Source organism: Lactuca saligna, chromosome 8 (assembly GCF_052625555.1).
Source record: "Lactuca saligna cultivar CGN05327 chromosome 8, ASM5262555v1, whole genome shotgun sequence".
In the NCBI taxonomy this organism is placed as follows: Eukaryota; Viridiplantae; Streptophyta; class Magnoliopsida; order Asterales; family Asteraceae; genus Lactuca; species Lactuca saligna.
The window spans coordinates 70900308-70922100 of NC_136424.1; the positions used below are offsets into that span (position 1 = coordinate 70900308).

A 21793-nucleotide genomic window follows, 5' to 3' on the forward strand; every position below is an offset into this window, starting at 1 on the left:
GTCGAAGTTTCGCGACAGAACCGGCAACGTTGAATAACGTAAAAAGTGAAATTTACGTTAAAGCGATATTTAGCCTTAGTGATCTAAATGAGAATCGAAGATCTCGTTGTTAGTATCAAAGCGATAAAAAGTTAGGCGAGAACGGACGTCGGATGAAGAAGTTATGAATTTATAACGAAATTTTCTGTCCCGGCCTATTAAAAATAAATAATAAAAATAAAGTCAAAATTAGCCGACGGAGTCTAAACGAAAGTTGTAGAGCGTAGTCTCACCTTTCCGTGGATATAAAGAACGTCGAAAACGGATTTCGTATGAAGAAGATATGAATTTCCGAAGTTTATTAATTAATTTGTATTTATTTTTAATTGAAAATTCGGAAGCATTATCCGAAGACGAGTCACAGCTCTGATCCGAGGTACGCGCCGCGTACTCGAGTACGCCCCGCGTACAGCCAAAGTGTCGACACTTCGGATGACGCATGCAGTGACGCAATTCGGAGGCAGTACGCGCTGCGTACTACTGTACGCCCCGCGTACGAGGGGGTTCCAGTCTCCTATAAATAGGATGCGAGGGCAGCCGGTCAATTTGCTAATTTCCTCTTGTTTTTGTGCCGAAGCTCTGCGGTTTTACCCCCGAAGCCCCGGTAATATTCCCGAGTCCCGAAGCGAGTCCCGAGATCCCGAAGATCCCGAGAAGTGCGGTTTCCGAGCCGAAGCTCTGCCCGCGAGAAGTTCGATTTTTGTAGAGATCTTCCAGATCTGTTGAGGATTACTACTTCTTCAAGCCATAGTGCTGTCCGATCATCTTCTGATCAAGTGAGTGTGTAGTTAATTTCTTCTAACGCATAATTATGAAGTATTTTATACGAAATACGTATTATGTGTATAATTTTGATGTTATGTGCGTGAATGTATATTCACTCTTTTCAATCTCATAGATCTGAATTGTTTTCTATGAAATACGTGTTATGTGGGTATGCCTCATCTGTTATGTGAAATATGTATTGGATGAAAATGTTATACAGGTTTTAAACTATGTATAAAAATATATATTTTTATCTACTAATATGTTGGGTAGAACATGGGTAGATAGTTGGTGCATAATAAACAGATGAGAGGCCTCGATGTTGTTGTTGTTGACCTAGTTATTCAGCGGAGTATGGATAACGACCACAGACTCCTTCTAGACAGTCTCGTGGAACGCTAGCAGGTTCATAACCTGTAGGTGTTGTGAACGATGTGTTCACCGGTGTACTCTATCCCCCTCATGGTTGCCTTAGGATATCTATTGTTGAGGAAACCCCTTGGCTGTAATGTCCGTCCCGATGAAAATCCTAGATTAGGTCCCTTGAGATAGATGTTGTTTTAGGGACGTAAAGTGAGGATAACGGGAATGGGTAATCGGGATAGTGATTGGTTGGTGAAATTAAATATAATTTATTTATTGTGGGTTGAAAACCCTATATACTCACCAGGCTCCCAAGCCTGACCCACTCAGTTTTATTTGTATTACAGGAAGTGGCGCAATGGCGTAAGATGGACGAACCATCAAGTTGTTTTGTTTACAAGTCTGTATATGTATATATTTGTTGAATGACTTGTAATGTTATTGTTTATGCTTAATGGTCTGTATCGGAACATGACACCCCGAGTTTTAATTATATAATGAAAATGCATCTCTTGATGAAATGCTTTGATAAATATTATTTTATCATGTTTTGTTTTGGGAACAAATTCCGCAACTCTTTCAAATCAAAAGGATTTACTCTGAATTTATTTTAAAGGCATAAATGAAAATCGGTCTTTTCTGGCCGTGATTTTGGGGATGTCACACCTACTTATATATTGTGTATTTCCATAAGCTATGTCCATAAAATACTATTTTTGCAACCCCTTACAGAAAAAAAAAAATGCGGAGATATTTTTGTATTTCCATAAGCTAGCTATGTCTGTAAAAATATAAAACATGCAAAAATACCATTTTCGCTGGTATAGTTTGCGTAATCACAAGACTTGAGAAAAAAATTCAGGTATGCTATGCACAAAAAAAATAATAATAATAACTAGAAAAGGTGCCCCGCGTTGCAGGGATTGGATGATATTTGTTTGTAATACGGAATCGAATACAGTAATAATAAAAACTATATTAGTATGGGTAAAAGAGTAAAGTAGATTGTTATTTGGTAAAATCTAGCCTATATTTAACCAAGTCTTTGGGGCTTTATCTGGACAACCGTAGCAAAAAATAGTCCTTCAATGATGACCTATAGAGGCGGAATGATTTAGAAGTTTTTCCCAGGTTGATTTGATTTAAAACTTTAAACCCATAATGTCAATGAACATAACATGGCATACAGAGAATGGCTACCCAAAAAGCAACACCTCAAATACAATTAGGAAAAAAAAAATCTTATGTGTGTTTTTATTTAATTGAAACTTTTTGACAACTCCACAAGTATAATATCTTGGGCACCTACTTATTTTAAAGCTATCTGAATTCTCAGGCTAGGGAAAAATATGTGTGAATAAGCTTTTGAAGCTCTCACATCACGACTCCACCATGAATAGCAAGCACCTGCAAGAAACCAACATATAATCCATCAACTCAATCATATGGTTACTTTTAAGATATAGAATAAAACTGTACATTAAAGAAATGGAAGTATGTTGCTGTTACGGGTTACAAAATAAAGTATATTACCCAATTTAGTAACAATCGAACGAAACTTTTTAAGAAAAATATAGAATAAATAAACCGACCTTATCATATTTATTATTATTAGGGGTTTACCGTTCTGATATAATTCCAGGCTTATTTAATTCTACTACAACAGGCTATCGGACAGTAAATTGCTACTATTGGTTAAAAAAAAAATAGATTGTTTATATTGATTAAAAGAGTAAAATTCACAATTTCACCAAAATATTTATTATTTTTGCCCCTGCCTTGGATGGAGGTTAGCAGAAACTTACCCGACAGACGTTGAGGGATATGAAGTCATCTTTAAGTTGAATTTAAAATTAACCTATCTGATAGTAAAAGCCTACACATAATCATGTTATAACATAAATCTAAGATCATCAATATGATAAAGTTAACAATTGTGTTGATCTAATATAAGGCTTGTAAAATTTACTTGCGTTTAACACCAAACTAACAGTTAATCATAGAAAACACAAAATAATCTCTAATTCTGCAAATTAAAAACAAAACGATCATTTATGTAATCAGAAGGGCTATTTATGTAACAAATTACTTTGATAGCATTTCCCAATTGTGTCACAACCATATGGTATAATCATTTACAAACAACCTGGAAATAATAGAAAAAAAAAATTATAACCACAAAACACATGAGGTCACTTTTGAGATGTTACACGTGTCTTGTCTGATCTAATCCAAGAAACAAAAAAGGGAAAGCCTTTCAAAATCATTTTCATAGATTCCCAGAGGAGTTCTTTTTTTTTTTAGAAATTTTGTAATATTCTACCCGAGATACTTGTTGGCCAACATTTGGAGGGCAGGAGAGCAGGTAAGTGCAAGTGATGTTCCTGACTAAACTACCAGTAACCGTATTATGTAATACTGTAACATTACACAAAAATTTGGTCAAATTACTAAAAAGCCCACAACCGTATTATGTAACATTAGACTAAATCATTACGTGATTAGTAAAATTGAACTGAAATTTTTCCAATTTACAAAATACCCGTAATCATATTTTGTGAATGTTGAATGCATTTTGACGAAATAACAGTAATGCCCCTGACTGTTAAAATGATAAAGTCTGATTATTTCACCATATGCAATGATGTACGAAAACCAAAAAGAACTCATTAAAATGACTAAAATCCATCAGGAATAACATGATTATGTGATTACGTGATAATCAACGACTAAAACCAAAAAGAACCCATTAAAATGACTAAAACAAACCTATATTTTCATAAAACGTTTGTAATTTTGTAGTGATTGCCTCCTGTTTCTGCAATAGAGATAGATGGTTGGAAACCCTTCACCACCAAAACATCAGATAAATGTGTGCATAGGGCTTAAAAAACCAAGAGATGACATTATATGTTCTCTAACGTAAAGATGAAGAAAAAAAGTTGATAAAGTAGCAATTATCTTGCGATCTTTGTAGCCGACTGGTTCACCTGGTAGAAATAAAATAATAAAGGCACAGCATCCAGGTTGGTAAGTAAGAAACAAAGTGAAGATAAACAATTAAAACTGAAGACACAATCAATGAATGCATTTTCCTATGTATGATAAGGAAATGTAATAAAGAACCAAGTTTAAACCTTAAAACTTAATAAGAATCTATGGAGATTAAAAGGAAAGAGCATCTGACTAAATATGAACACAAATCTTCTAACCATTACAGAAGACACTGAGTACAGGAAAAACTAAAGATAAAACTTTTATCATAAACATAATCAGAAAAATTCAAGAAAACAGTTGTAGATTTATTATAGTAATAGTAATACAATTTGTGCATTATAAACCCCACAAACCTTAATGGGTAAAATAGTGAAACCCAATTGAGCAATGATCCCTCTATCTCCTCCCTTCAACAATCACCTGCCAAAAATCAACAACCAAAGCATCTGATTTCACAAAAACCCAATAAATCTAAAGCAAATCGACAACATGAAAAAAAAGATATTATACATACTTTAGAAGTGAGGAAGTTTCCTACATTCGGAAACTTTTTTGAGTTTCTACAACAACTGTAAGTTGTCATTCTCAATCTGTTTGATGAGCTTCTTAGAATCGGAAAGGAGATGTGAGGGATGAGTAACCAAAAAATATTAGGAAGTACCTCATTACATGAGTTGAAATCACTTACTCTACGAAGAAACGTAATGAACAGTTTAGAGGTTTGTTGGGCAGAAACGAAATTCCTAGAAGTATAAGTGAGAAAAGAAAATCAATAATCGAGTTGAGAAGCATCAATTTGAAAAAAAAATCGAACCTCGAATTGCTTGCTACTTGAAGGAGGAACCTCCGTTCTTATTGTTTCTCTTTTTCGTCTGCCGGACGGAAGCAAAGACGTTGGTCGAAAGGGATAGAGAAAGGTGAAGATCGACAGGTAAAACAAAGTCAAATCGAAGCTACCGAAATCGAGTATTTATAGGGTTTTCCAGAACACGGAATCCTTGATACCCACCTGTACTTTCTAGGGTTCCAAAGTGAAGAATGGTTAGATCCGATGGAAGTATAATCGGTACCCGATTAGACGGATGGTAGAAGAAGGAGGTGGAGGGAGGAAGTAGAAGGAGAGCGAAGCAAACGATGAGCTTCTCCGGTAGGAATCCTAATCTCATTCGCAGTGGAATCCAAGAAGAAGCCGATTGACTACTTTGAGAGTAAGGCAGTGGACAAAACGTGACTATCCAAAAGGAACAATTAAGATATATTAGAGGGTGAAGAAGAATCACGAATCTGGTCACAACGGTGGAGTTAAACCCCTGTGGTAAGACAAATAGCGAAAGTAGAAGGACCAAAGAAGACAAAATAGTTGCGAGTTTGACTAAATCTACTAAAGCCAGAAAGTATCGCGGCAAAATTAAAAGGTAAAAGAACTTAGCAAATATACATAACTATAAGGACCAATTATGCCAAACCTTAGCCACTTTACTGTAGCTAAGGTTGGATAGTATAATAATAATAATAATAATAATAAAAAACAACTAAAGTGGCATGTGCATATACGATAAACTGCTTATTTTGGCGAGTGTTAATTTTAAGGGTAAATTACACGAATGGATCGTATGTTGCGCGTTTGGTTCCTAACTTATTTTTCTAACTTGAAAGGTCTCTACTATTTGTTTTTGTTACACGTTTGGTCCATGTCTTACATAAAAAGTCTAATTTTCCCTTGATTTTTTAATTTATTTAAATAAACACACCCAACTCCACCCCTCTCCTCATCTTACCTACTCTACCATTTTTCTCTATTTAAATAATTGTGTTTTTATATAAGATAGGGACCAAAAGCGTAATAAAAACAAACAATAGGGGCCAAGTGTGTAGCAATAACAAACAGTAGGGACCTTTCGAGTTAAAAAAATAAGTTAAGGACCAAGCGTACAAATTTCCCCAACCCATAGGAGTCATTCGCGTAATTTACTCTAATTTTAAGTGGCCAACTGAACCTTGTGGAAACCACGGGTCATGTACATGGTGTCTTATTTCGGTTATCAGTAGAATGACGCACAATATTTGATCGTAAATGTTTTAGATATTGGCGACGCGAGTGGACAACTTATTTATGGGTTGATTCCTGCATAAGGTTCGGATGAGGATTTGAGAGCCCATGAGCATATAAGATTGTTTATAGAATGATACTCATTGTCGTTCGAACAACTAAAGTTTTGTCTTATGATCGGATTTTGATTTGACCGTGTTCTAAACTTTAATATATAGTGTAATGGTTTCATAATACAAGTTATATTATAGATAAAAATTATATTTACAATATTAAAATAATTCAAGTTATTCTTTATTTGTATAATTTGTTTATACTCATATCCTTTATAGCTACTTTTTTTTTATTTGATTTATTAACAATAAATACATTTTTAATAACTATAAATTACCACTGCATCAGTCCACACCGTATCAACCACATTATTTGATTTATAGTTTGGATGGTGTGTTAACCAAAAATACTAGTTTTTAGCTTATAAGGTAGTTTATCAATAAATATATCAATTTAATTTATCAAAATCTATCTTAGAAACTACCATAAACTACTTATATGGTTTAACAAACTTTAAATTACAATAAACAAGTTTATTTATGTCAAATTTATCTCTTTTTCCCCAGGTTTTAAAACACAACTTTTGAAAAATTTCAAATAATGTATGTGAGTATATACCATATATAGTAATCATTATAAAATATTAACAATACTAAATTTGATTCCTGCAGTTATATTTTATGTTGGGATTTTCTAATATGTGCCTAAGGGCACATATAATAAGCATCAATTGAAGATATATATTACCATAATTAATTATAAAATACATTAATAATAAAATATATTACTATAATTACATGTAAAGTGCATTAATAATTTTCATAATAAATGTATTTCGAATTTAATTATAGTAATATTTTTTATAATTAATACTTCTTATGTGTGCCCTTAGGGTACGTATTAGAAAATCATTTTTATGTTTTATTAAAGATGAATCCATATCTAACTAATTGTTAACTATTTTGGTTAAATTTGTGTTCAACTTTCACATTAGTTCCAACACTAATTTAACATTCGTAGTATTGTATCGTGAAAAAAAATTAGTAATTACTTTTTAGGGATTTTATTTTTTTGGAGCTTTTAACTTTTTTTGTTTTTATTTAATTTTACACTTTTAAAAACTAACAAATATTTTTCTCGAACACTTATTCACAAATAAAAATACAATTTTCAGCTAGACAACTCTATACCAACTTTCAGCTAGTTTGTCAAGCACTCCTTAAAACAAAACAAAGTTATAAATACATCTGAAATATTTTTGAATCTGATAAAATAATATTTGACAAAAGGCGGATGGATTTCATGTGATTTTGACAATAAGAACAACCATGAAAAAGATAAATGTCATTAGAAGCATCACAAGGGTTGTGAAGCATGAGGTCATTGAAGTTTCCGCATAAATATCCGTCGACTGTGTATTAGCTCGCCTTGCTAAGCTATGTTCCTCCGATTGCTCTGTCGAATCGAGAATCTGCAATCCAATTACACGAAACTTAGAATCAAACACTGACATTGATAGTAACTGTAACAAATTTCAATCCAGTGTAGCAACTTACTTTTTCGGTGTTTTTTATGGATTGATTCATCGTGAGAGTACTCTCTTTGAGTCGTCGTTGTGCAAGCCCAACCATTTTATCAGTCGTCTTCTTGGAGACTCCTGTGAAGATTCACATGCAGTTAGCCTAACATGATGAATTCAATTCATTTTTTGGAACTATATAATCGAAAATTACTTATTTACAAAATTTTCAGTCAGCATTGAATCACAAAACAAAAACTACGCAAACCAATCAATTAATCACTCAGCCATAAGAATCACAAACCACCCAAAAAATATAATATAAAAGGTTGGAGGTGTATATAATCGTGAACAAGAACCCTATAATCACAACCCAATTATTTGACGATCGATAACCCAAACCAAAACTTCATAGTTTCCAACCCATAAAAGGACAAACCCAAAGACAAGAAACATGAGACAAATTGAGATTGTACCTTAATCGTGATGGTTGGAGAAGTCGTATGCCACTGATGAGAGATAGAATCGAGAGCGTATGTGTGATAAAAAGCATTGCCAATGGGTTATGATAATTATATAGCTATGAAAGTCGATCCGATTATAACCATGAAGAAGAAAAGGAGTAGGATACGATAACTTCAGTTGAAATTTTGAGTCGATGGATAAAGAGGAGAAAGCGTGAAATTCTGAGACGATAACCCTCCCCTTCGAGATCAAACTCCTTATTTTGAATACACATCCCTAATATTAAGGGAAAATAATTTGTAAGGGTAACAAAATGTTTATATATTTATATATTTGAATGTATAAACTTCAATCTCCTATAATAAAAGAGGGTTTTTTTTTTACCACATGTCTTCTTCTCTTTCATTTGGACACATGACAATTTTTAGAATTTTAATTTTTAATTTTCCACTTGTCTTTTATTGTATTTTTCATTTTATTAAATTAAAATTTCACATTTAATATGTAAGATAATATATATGTAAGGTACTTATTAGAATATATATATATATATATATATATATATATATATATATATAATGTATTCAATACATTAAAACCTCATTAATTTTAATAATTTAAAATTTTTCTTATTTTTCTTATAAATTCAAACCTTTTAAATTGTTAAAATTTTATATTTATTTTTATTTTAAAATAAACTCATGTAATAAATAGGTCTCACACCCCGTTAAAATAATAAATAATTGAGTATTTATATGTTTATACATTTAAATATAATAATATATACTACATTACCAACATATGGTTTTCAATCGATTTATAACCAATACAAATGTACAAATGTACGATGTTGTAAAAGGGAGTGATTAATATCATTGTCAAAAACAAACCCTCTTTCCCAAACCATACAAGATTTGGGAGGAACAATGATGGAAAACCCATTTTTATGTATTAATATGTATTTTTTGAAATGTTATTTTATTTTTTTTTGAATAAATTATATATCATTAATGGTAAAATGTGTACAAAAAAATTTAATGGTAAAATATGTGTAAAAAATTTAATGATATAATGTGTACAAAAAAGTTTAATAGTAAAATATGTATAAAAAATTTAATGGTATAATGTGTACAAAAAAATTTAATGGTATAACGTGTACATAATAAATAGTAAAATCCACGTCAGCAGCCACGTGGCGGGTGACCTACTATAACCGGTAACATAATGATATTTTTTGAACAAGATAAAACTGCACAAATGGTCCTTGTAGTTAGCTCAAAATTGTCACTTTGATCCAAAAAAGTTTGGACTAACACCAGAGGTCCAAACTTTTCATTTTGTTGCAAGTTTGGTCCAATTTACTTTGAAATTTTTTATAAGGATGATTTTACCCTTACTTTTTTCTTTTTCGGTTTTTTTATTTAATTAAATGCTTTTATGATAAGAAGAAAAAAGAAAATATCCCTTGCTATTTTATTTTATAATTATTTTTAAGAGAAATAAAAAAATACCCCCAACCCCCCCCCCCCCCCCCCCCCCCCTCTCTCACACACATTCATAAACACTCAAGAACATTTTCAATTATTTTTAAGAGAAATAAAAAAATACCCCCAACCCCCCCCCCCCTCTCTCACACACATTCATAAACACTCAAGAACATTTTCACACACATTTAAGAACAAAAATTTGTTGCCACCATTATCTACCACCACCACCGTCGGCCACCTGTATCTACCACCACTATAACCGCCAACCACCACAATCCACCACCATCGAACATGGCACCACCATCAGAAAACCCACCACTGACCACTAATCTCAAAAACACCTCTCAAGTTGTCATCATCGGAGTCACCACAGACGGAGATTTGGAACATCATCAGCTTCGTCTTGCTCCTTCTCCGACGATGTTGATGACCCTTTGTTGCTCCTTCTCCGACAACCATTGGAACAATAGAGCAGTCATCGGACCACCATTGGAATGCCATCAGAAACCATCTCAGATCTATAAAGAAGAAGACAAAAAAGTGGTGATCGTTTGCAGATCGTCTCTGGCAGCAACGTAGCTTGCTACCCTAACTTCGACTTTCTCCCTTTTTCAGATCTATGACGCCCTCTTTCACAGTCTACATCGCCAAGGTTTGCAGATTGAGTCGTCGCCACCGTCCATCTTCTCGGGTAGCGTCGTCATCCCCTAGCCTCATCGTCACATTGAGATAGATCGAAATATATGCAAAGGGTTTCAATATCTGGTATGGTTTTCTGATGGCGGTGATATTCCAGGAAGAGACCGGTGAAAATGGTTTCAATATTTGGGAAGTTTTTGCCGGAGATCCAGACTTTATCAAACGACGACGACGTTTCAGGAAGAGACCGGTAGTGGGTAATGGTTCAGATCTATGTCATCAGGTATTCTGATCTACGTCGACGGAGGTGACTATGATAGGATGACAAGCAGCGGTGGTCCAACAGATAATAGTCCGCCAAGTGGTGGTGGTTCGGCGGCGGTTATCGGCAGGAGGTGCTGGTCGGCGGTAATGAAGAGAGACAGAGAGAGATTGATAGATTATACTAGGTAAAAACCCGAGGGTGCAATTTCTAAATTGAATTTAAAAATTAATTATTTAATAAAATAATATTTCAATAATTCTTATAACTTATAAATTGTAATATTGAATATTTCAATAAATTTTTTAATTTGTAAGTATTTAATTACAAAGTAAATGAGAAGTATTTAATTCATAATGAAGATTTTTGAAAACTCTTTTTTTTGATGCATGATTCTTGTTGGCATACATTTGATTGATTTTTTTTAAAATATATCAATTTTAATCGGATCTTACCACCTCTATAATCTTGTATTCTATAACTTTTTTATTTCTTATAGAAAACACATACAGGAAACTGGATACAGAAACATATTTTCATTTTTTCTCACTATAAAAACAAATTTCATGAAACAAACAAAATGTTTAAATGAACAAATAGAACATGAAGTAAAGAAAATCTGAATTCCAGATGAACAAATACAGTCAAACACATTTAAAGACAACATTAAGTCAACAATTGGAACCAAAAGAAAAATAGAAATGCTCTAAATTTACACAAGAACAGGTCACACTAAAATCTGAATGGGTGTTGTATGTATGCAAAGACACTTTCCCATGGCTTGAGCACACCACCAACAACTACTGTAACAATAATGAGTAAAATCAAAATAGCAAGGATTGGAATCTAAATAAAATATCCAATAGGTTATTTTTGTATTAAGAAAATACCGAAAATACCCCTTAGATCTTTTGGTATAATAAAGATTACATATCCCCTGAATCCAATGGCAATTGATTCAATAACCACATAGACATTGAAACTTCATTTGCTATCACAGTAAAAAACACACTCTTGTAATAATCCAGAAAAGGACCAAAGTACCCTCAGAACTTATTATTGCACCAGATGGTCCAGACACGAAAGACTTCAAATAAAATCCGAAACCCCACCTGTCTAATATAAAATCGAATATCCGAACTAACCAGAGAACTATCACATATGCCAAAATTCATAAAAAGACTGAAATGCCCTTTTTCCAAATTATTAAATGAAGACTTCAAATTCCTTTGTAAACATATCCTCTTATCTTTCTTTTTCCAGTGAAAATAACCCAGAACCATAAAATCAACTTTAACACTATCGAAATTTATATCCACCAAAAAAAGACCAAATCGGCCTTTATTTCGAATTAAGATACTAATGATCCTCCTTCTAAATTTAATAACACATTTATACTGATCAAAATACATCAGGTAACTAATTAATTTTTTTTTATTTAACAGTAAAAAAGGTAAAATGGTTTAATCACTGCATAAATTTGAATTGTTTACTTTGTAAAATGGTAAAAGATTACAAGTATTTTTTTGTATATTGTAGAGTATTTCTATATTTTCACAAGAATGATGCTTAGCATGCAATGAAAAAGTGAAATATGATGATTCAAAAAATTCAATCACTCAGTAAACAATTTTGAAAAAAAATGAAAAATACCAAAATCTTGTTCACTTTACGTGGATTCCAAGATGAAGTAAATAAGGGAAATGTGGATTCCTAAATAAGGGTCCGCATTCTGTAAATTTCGATATACACAAATTATATGATTGAGAAATTAAAATTACATAAAGATCGGTATCTTGACTTATCTATTTGGTCAAACATCAGAACTAAAATTAAAATTAAAATTAAAATAAAACTCTAGAATCTTGTCCAAACATATCTAGCGGAACATATTTTTTTATTTTTTGTTCTATAAAAAAATAAAGGATAGAGACTAATAACGATTTTGCGTAAAAGACATAATGTCCTCACTATCATCATAAAAAGTAGCCCTAAAGAGTTTTTCCAATCATAAAAATGAGTACATTTTAATTCCATCCAATGAACAATATTTAACCTTGTTAATAACATATGAGAGAAGCAAAATGGCATGCCCTAAAGAGTTTGGCTGCTTGATTTGATAACCTTCAAGTGAAGAAAAATGTTGTATGTATATATATATATATATATATATATATATATATATATATATATATATATATATATATATATATATATATATATATATATATATATATATATATATATATATATATTTTCAATCACTTAAGCTTTTATTTGTAAATTGTAAGACATGTTTGTTCAATTTAGATCATATTAAAATGTCATGTATAGCTGGTCAGGTATTTTTTCAAAACCAACATCCAAGTTTATTTGACGGTTTTGCCCTTGTCTAGAAACTCTATCAGCTATGAGTATCTTCAATTTGAAAGCAATTTCAAAAAATCTCTTGTCTATGAAAAAAGACATAAATACCCTCTAACATAATTAATAAACAAAGCCTATATACAATGTCTATGCACACACACACACACAAAGGCGAGAAAGAGGGAAAGAACCTTTGGCAATACAAAAAAATTAAGATTTCATGCCCACTCTGATCATGATGAAAATTTGGTCCAAATCACTCCATTATTTTAAGCTTATGACTCATTCTCCATGACATAAAGTATTGGGGATAAGAAATCATTCATGCACTGTAAAAGTTAATTATTATATTTCATATGTTACCAAAAACAAATAAAACTAATATATCTCAAGGGAGTTAAAAAGAGTATTATAAAACTATTACCTGACAACAACCGACTTCAAAGTTGTAAATAAGTATGGCATCAAACTATAACATAGAATATTAACGTTTTCATGGTCATCACCCTCATAAAATGGTAGAATTCCATCAATCCTTAACTTGAAAAAAAAAATACAAGTTAAGTTAAATTAACATTTTTATAGAAAAAAAAGTCCAGAAATTTATCAAACAATATGTTGTTATACATATACTACATCTTTATCAAACAATCCTTACCTGAAATCAGAATAAACCCAATGCTCGTGATCAGTCTTAGGAGGCATCACATATTCATAAACAATTATTAACAAAAACATGTAAAATAATAGAATTGGTAGTGAGACATTTCATCGAACACTTGTTATGCACAAAAAAAATCAACCAAGTTTGTCATACAATTAGGAGTCAAAGAGATTACCACTAAAAAAATATCTCTTACTGATTCAACAATTGTTGAAAGAAACAAAAATTTACCAATATCCTCATCTCCTTCTACCTCGTCAATCACCTCCATCTCCACGTCAACCTGAGAAACCACCGCTTCCACCACGTCCTGCAATCAAAGATTCCCAATTTTGTTTAATACAAATATCACACCAATAAAAAAATGATTGTTGACATTACAGGGAGAAACATACATCCTCATATTGGAGCTCTTATTTTTGTAATCAAGAAGAGGATTACAGTTGTTGCTGCTTGCTAGAGTTTATTTATGAAGTGGTTAGGGCAATATAGAGTGTTAGTGGCAGGAACACTTATAAAGATGTGAGAACCGGAGGGGTATATCGGGATGAGAGAGACGAAAGTGAGGGAGATGGTTTCGATGGAGATGTATATGAAATACATAGCGAGTACGCATTAGATATATGCAGCTTGAAGCCCTAGCCAATGGATTTCAAATTTGGAGAAGATTTATATGGTTCTAAAATGGAATTTAAAAAGGAAACAAAATCCCTGATTATTTGGGATATCAATTACTTCGAATTTGAAATTGAATCGTAAAAATCCCAAATTAATTGGTGCAAATTTTGAGGGCAGTTTCTTAAATGTAGATGAGGAAAAGAAGCGGGAAAACAATATTTAGGGGTGCTGGGAGATTGACACGTGGACAGATTCTACTTATTTATTAGGATAGGATTAGTGTTTCTAGGTAAGGTAGCTAGGGATTGTATATTTTTGGATATAATTTTATATCACAAATACAATAAAATTATAAAAGAAATAGAAAAAGAAATTAATAAGGGCAAATTTGTCATTTAAAAAAAGTTCAAAGCAAATTTGACCAAACTCGCAACAAAATGAAAAGTTTGGACCTCTGGTGCTAGTCCAAACCTTTTTAGACCAAAGTGATAATTTTGAGCTAACCACAGGGACCATTTGTGCAGTTTTGTCTTTGAACAAAGATAAAGTTTAATGGTCATATGTATATAATCGTTATAGTTGATGGGTGATATGTGTACAAAAAAAAAAAGTTTAATAATATTTTTTGTATAATGAGATGCTTTGTTACCCTTACGAGTCATATTCCCTTAATATTGATTCACATAAAATAGGTGTAAATACTAAATATCAAGTGTTGCGGAAAATTTATATATAACTAGAAAAGATCCCCCGCGTTGCGGGGGCCGGAAGGTAGCCCGTGATGAACCACAGGTAACTTTTTTTATTGTTTACATATATACACATACAAACAAATAGATCAGTAAAGACGCAGTGGTGCCTAGCATTAGCATCCCTTGTTTTATAACAATCACGGTCTCATCTTGGAATCTCTTCTCAAATCATTCATATGTCAATTGAGATGGAGTGTTAAAGTAAGCTCGTATCTATTTTGTCTATTTCAGCCCTTTTATTACCCCTGTATCTGTATGTGTGTTCAAATCTGTCTCAATGATCATTTTTTGTCATTATGTGAATGGGTTCCTCAACACTTCTAGCTTCCACGGTGCTGATTGTTAAACTTGGTAGTAAAGGTGTGAACCTAAAGTAATTCCTAGGTAATACCAGTTGGATGTCATATGAAGAATTCTTCAATTTTTTCAAGAAACTTGTTTGGCCCAAGCAGTTTCAAGTCCTAACAATTTCTTTTTCTTATTACTTGCCTTGGGCAATTCATCAATCATTGGACTACTTAGTATGGTTGACTCTTTACACAATCATTAACCTGTCAGTATTTTTTTTTCCTTCCTGCAATTAGTTGTTGCAACTATGAACCATCAGGTAATTTTTTTTGTGTCCTTTGTGATTTGAACATTCAACTAGTGATTATAATTGATGAAAGGTCCATTCTTGATAGGTGGCTTGTGAATAAATTAAGTAGTCAAACTCATAATTCTAGATTTAATTATAGACTTGATTAGTGAAATACCTACTTAATCATTTAAAATATCATATATATCAAAATCAACTTTTTTAAAGATTTTTTTTAATAGTTTATAATCATTTTTTCTAAAGTGAAATTAATTAAATTGAAAAAAAATAAAAAGGACTAAAATGTCCTTACCTTAAAAATTGCAGGTTAAAGTAATGCCCTTTATTCCTTAACCTGTTGATGGCTTCCTATGATTTGACTAAACAATCATAAAAAGAAATCATAATTAGAATGTTATTTTATATAAACCATAGTAAAAGATATTTTTATAAAAAGTTCTAAAATAATTGTATGGATTCATAAGTATACCTTTTTATGTTTCAATTTTTTTCCCATACTTAGTCCCTCCTTTTCCTTTGCTTCATCTACCAAATATATAATCTTGTTAGCATTTTAAAGCAAAAAATAGATTTTTTATTCAACGAAAGCAAAAGAAAGAATGTAAGAAAAGAAAAAAAAAAAAAAAAAGGGAGAGTGGAATTAGCAAGTCCAGAGCCACCCAAAAAAAACATAAATTATTACAGTTGATTACGACATATGATAATCTAGTCAAACCAAAATCATGGATTTCTTTATTTAAAGTGATATTTGTGCTTACCAAATGAGATTAAATATTTGATATGTACAAATTCAATTCAAATTGATTCTTTTTTACCAAAAAATGAGTTAAGGTTAAATGGATTAACATCTTTACAACATCCCTTGTGGACCAATTGTTACGTGTTGTGCAATAAAATAAATAAATATAGTTCACAAAATCAAGTTTCGTTTAGAATGCAAGAATAAAAAACTAAATTAAGCATTTATAAAACATCTAAATGGATAAAGGTAAGACTACTAATTAAATAGGAGCTCAAAAACCAAGTTTCTTATTTTTCTTATAAATTCAAACCTTTTAAATTGTTAAAATTTTATATTTAATTTTTTAATTAAATTATACATTTTTTGGTTTGTGAAGACCAATATGTGAAAAAAAGAAAAAACTATATTTTTTATAACTTTAAAAAAAAAAATACTTGACATATATGGTCAAAACATAATAACTTTGAATCGTAATCTAATATATACTAATTATACAAAACTTATCTAAAAAGTTTTATATATGAATAAATAAATAGATTTTAGTCTTTAACAAAATCTTGAATTCATAGTGTGTGAATGTCTAAGATCAACTCCAACCATCCACTATATTGCATCATTTTTATGTTTTGGAGGGCAAAAATACTCCAATCAACCTTCAACCAATCAACCTTCAAATTTAGCACCATTTTTGTGTTGGTTCAATCTTAGCACCAAATATGAAGATCAAATGAGAAGCCCTTAAAACCCACTATTTTAAAGATTGATTGGAACTCAAACACCATTTTGATGCTAAATAATCACTATTTTAGTGTTTGTGGTTGGAGAAACTCTAAGGACTATAGTGGTTTTTAGATGTTTATTTAGGATTAAATTAGATAAATATAGCTTTAGGGACTGTAATTATCAGTTCCCAAAAGTAATTTATGTTTAAAAAAAATTGTAAATATAAACGCTAATAAAAGAATTAGTATTCATGACAATCACATTAATTTTCAAAATTGTGTGGGTTATAAAATATCATGTTTAATATGCTTTGTGAATAAATGACAACAATATTAGCGTATCAATCAATTTACTTTGTAACAATAAACGGTTACAATTTATGCGAAAAAAACTGATCTCAACTTTTACAATTAGTTTGGAAACAAAATAAATTATGTAAAGATTTAGGCTTGAGTTATAGAATTTTTTTTTAAAAAAAAAGCAATTTCAAAATACAAGTTTGGCTCACTCTCTAGTTATCAATATTGAAAGTGTGAATCACTTCAAAACTAGTATCAAATTTATTGGAAGTGAATCAACTATAAAATGGTACGAAATCAATACTATAAAGTATTATACACTTCATTTTGCATTCTCATATTCAAAAAAAAAAAAAAAAAAAATTAACTCTACAATTTGTTATTTGTTTGTCTTTATATTTCGATTTAAAATTTGAAAATTATTTATATATTAAGTGCTGTAAAAATCTAACTAATCCCAGATTAATCTCCAATTAGTCAGTAGGTAGTACATGACCGACTAAAGTAATGCAAAACCGATTAATCCATGTCTAGATAATTAGTATAGTTGTAGAAACCGATGAATGTTTTAACACATTAATGAAGTTCGATCTCAATAGAAACTATATGATGAATTGATTATTGTTATATATATATATATATTATATTAACATATTTTTATTATATTAGTTGTATTTACATTGTTTGTTATGATTAATCATACTTAATTTTTTTAAAATAACGGATTTACATTTTAGGATTCCTGATTAGTCATCGACTAGTCTCTAATCGTCATTCGAACAATTAGTACATCATAATGGATTTTACAACCATGGTATATACTCAAATTTCCAATTGTGAGTTTGTTTTGTACGTATATCAAATTGCATCTAAAAATGCAATAGATATATCTATGAGGAGCGTTTGTGCAACTTACTAAACATGTGAAACCCTACAACATCAGGAGTTTCTTGGGTTTGGCAGGGTACTACCAGAGATTCATTCAGGATTTCTCCAAAATCGCAGTACCCCTCACTCGTCTGACGTGGAAGGAGGTGGATTTCCGATGAGACCCTAAGCAGCAGTCGACATTTGAGACCCTTCGGCAGAGACTTTACGAGACCCCAGTTTTGACCATCCCTGATGGAATCGAGGATTTTGTGGTTTTTTGTGATGCATCTATCACTGGATTGGGGGTAGTTTTCATGTAGAGAGGACGGGTGATAGCTTATGCTTTCGCGGCAGCTAAAGCTACATGAGACGAGATATCTCACGCATGATCTTAAGTTGGGGGGTGGTGGTTTTCGCTCTCAAGATTTGGATTCATTACCTTTTATGGGGTCGATTGTACTATCTACACGGACCACAAGAGTTTGAGGCATATTATGGATCAACCGAACCTGAACATGAGGTAATACAGGTGACTGGACGTAGTCAAGGATTATGACTGCGATATTCTTTACCATCCAGGTAAAGCGAATGTGGTGGCGAATGCCTTAAGCCGCAAGTCAGTTGGACCTTCTATTGGGATATCATGCATGAGGATTTTTATAGATTCTCCGCTTGTGGGGTTGATTAGGGAGGCTCGGGTCAAGGGTGTTTGGGAAGAAAATTGGAAGATTGAGAGGATCAGGGGCGAGATCACCAAGTTTGTGTTGGATTAGTGTCTAAGTCCATAACTATTTTGGTATGTACTTGACCCGAAGGTGCATGGTCCTTTTGGGTTGCCTTCACTAAAACAACTTGATTGGAGAAATGAATAAAGAGAGAAAGGATAATATGATTTATTAATATGTTATAAGAATAATATATTAAAGGAGAAATCATATTTGTTTAATTAATATTGGTCAATAATTAATTAAGAATTAGTTTTGTGATCAAATGTAATTAATTAAACTAAAGGGGCTGATTTGTAATTATGTGATAGTTACAAAATAAGGTAAGGATTATCTTATTTATATGGTGGACGAATTTAAGGTTGGAAAGCCTTAGAATTTGAGTATGATAAGGATTCAAGGATTATCTTATTGGTTGCTTAATGGATAATCAACTAGATAAGGATAATGACTGAAACCCTATCTCTACACCTATATAAACACCCCTAGGGTCATGAATTCGGGTATCCCTTCCCAAGAGGTCCTAGATACGAATTCTAACCTCTCACCTCTCTCTTTATACCTTCTCCATTTGCTTATGGTGTTTGTAAGCCATTAGAGGAGTGACACTTGTGACTCTAAGCATTCCAAAGTCAATACAAGGAGATTTGTGATTGTTATTGCTATATAACAATCAAGGTATGTTCTTAAGACCTAATTATATGTTAATGTCAATTTCCATATGCTAGAATTAGGGTTTATAGTCTTGGATTCAAAGCATGTACAATAGAGAAACCTAGATCCAAGCATTAGGGTTTGTATGAGCACATAGGATGTCTTATGACCAAAACCCATCAGTGGTATCAGAGCCTAGCTTGGTTTCAATTGTATTGATGCATTGTATAACTGGAAAATCGTTTTTTGGGCTTTATGGCTGAGGAACTCGGCGAGTACCACAGTGTACTCGACGAGTAGACCTCAACTCGGCGAGTACAGTGTGGTACTCGGCGAGTTCGAGCGTCAGATAATGCTTATCTCGGGATTTCTTGTTGTTTTTGCATTTGGATAGTTACCTTATCATGTTAGATCAATATAAATCCGATTTTATGATATATATGACTATATTATTGATCTAATTAAAGATAATTATCAATTAACAAGATCATTGTTTCCTTATAAGATAATTGATTAATTATTTTGAGTAAATTGATAAATTGTTTTGCAAGAAATCATTAAATAAATCAAATATGGATAATTATGTGATTAAATGTTAATTTAAAATTATTTGGTATTTGATCCTTGTTGTTATGAAAGGTTTCATATTTTCCCCTTTAGGTTTTATAGTTTAAATTTGAACCCAAAAGTTTTGAAGTTTTGAAATTTAAATAGTTGAAACCCTAATGTTTTGAAAAAGGTTTCAAAACTTGCCCTCAAGTTTTGGAATTTAAAAGTTGATTAAAAGGTTTAATTAGAAATGTTAAATTCTAAAACTCTAGTAATGTTTTGAAAAGTTCAAATCACACCCTTATGGTTTTATTAATTAATTAAGGAGTATAATTAAAAGAGGTTTAATAAATCCATAAAAGTTTAAGTTAACCATTTAATTGAATTAAAAGTGTAATTGTTAAAGTTAACCATATAGTATTTTAAAAGTATAAAATACACCCTATACTATATATAACATTAAAAGTCTAACATTATATATGTGTATGAGTAAAAGTCAGTCTTACTGTTAGTAGGCATCATTCACGAAGCTGGTCTATAAGGGGTGTTTAAGGAAATTGCCTATAAAATGACGATTGAATGGGTATCCACTCTTACCCACCGCATTCTTGACTAGTGGAGGGTCGTTAGCCGAACAGGTAGGATAGGACGAAACCTTCCATTATAAGTATAATGAAATACAAAGTAACTAAATGTTTTTCAAATTCCCAATCTTAGTTACTTAGGCAAAAGTGAATTGATGCAATTCCATGAAATTACACTTTGTGCCCTTGCGAAGACGTTAGTGGAGCGTGTGTGGTTTACCGGCACACTAAATGGTTCTAAGCAACGGTTGCAAAGGGTGACTCAATGTTTATCATAGTTCGGTGGAGCATGTGTGGTTTACCGGCACATCGAATAGGTGATTGTAACATGTGAGGGCACCATGTAGTTTGCATGGTTATTCACACCCGCTTTGTGATCCTCGGCATCCCAGTCACAAACAAGAGGGGCATATCGAGATTTAAACATGCCATTGAAATGTTCAATGAATCTCAAAGGATCTAGGAGTTTTCATAGGTTTAAAACTTAAATTTCTTTTTCGTTTTTTCATGGTGGAAATTAGTGAATCGTCATTCACTTACCTTCAAATGTTCTACAATTTGGGTTACGGCATCCCTCTCCCGAGTTGTAGGATATTGTGTTGGGTCCTAGCCTTGGAATTTCATTTGGGTGATTTACCAAGGACTCAATCAATCAACTAACTTGAATTCGTTTTTCTCCCGAAGTCAAAGTTCGACAACTATGGTCTTCTCAAATCTCGTGGAACAAGCATTCCACATGAAGATGATATTCCACGATTCGATCGAGGAACAAGAAATCATGCTTCACTTCCTCCTCCTCCTCCAATTATTCTCCCTAACCCACAAGATTGTAAAATTGAAAGGTTCAATATCACTCAAGCCCTTTTGGCAAGTAAACATAAAGAGGGCAAGTCGGTGTGTGCACACGTCTTAGGGATGAAGTCACACATTGATAGATTAAGAATGATGGGATCCGTTGTCGGTGAAGCGATGGCTGTTGATTGGGTTCTTCAGTCACTTCCTAACTCA

The 21793-nt window shown here is 32.1% G+C and overlaps 1 long non-coding RNA gene across 9 annotated transcripts; it reads right to left on the minus strand.

The window, feature by feature from the left end:
• Window positions 1-2277: 2277 nt before the first annotated feature.
• Window positions 2278-5439, minus strand: LOC145010735 (uncharacterized). 9 transcript variants are annotated; one of them, XR_013663893.1, is made up of 5 exons: window positions 4979-5439; window positions 4853-4907; window positions 4679-4769; window positions 3257-4584; window positions 2278-2574 (listed from the first exon to the last, which is right to left on the minus strand). It is a non-coding gene; the product is annotated as an uncharacterized LOC145010735 (long non-coding RNA). The 9 variants fall into 9 exon arrangements; XR_013663887.1 differs by having other exon boundaries at window positions 3257-4157; window positions 4518-4584; window positions 4679-4907; XR_013663894.1 differs by having other exon boundaries at window positions 3257-3585; window positions 3937-4584; window positions 4679-4907.
• Window positions 5440-21793: the final 16354 nt, after the last annotated feature.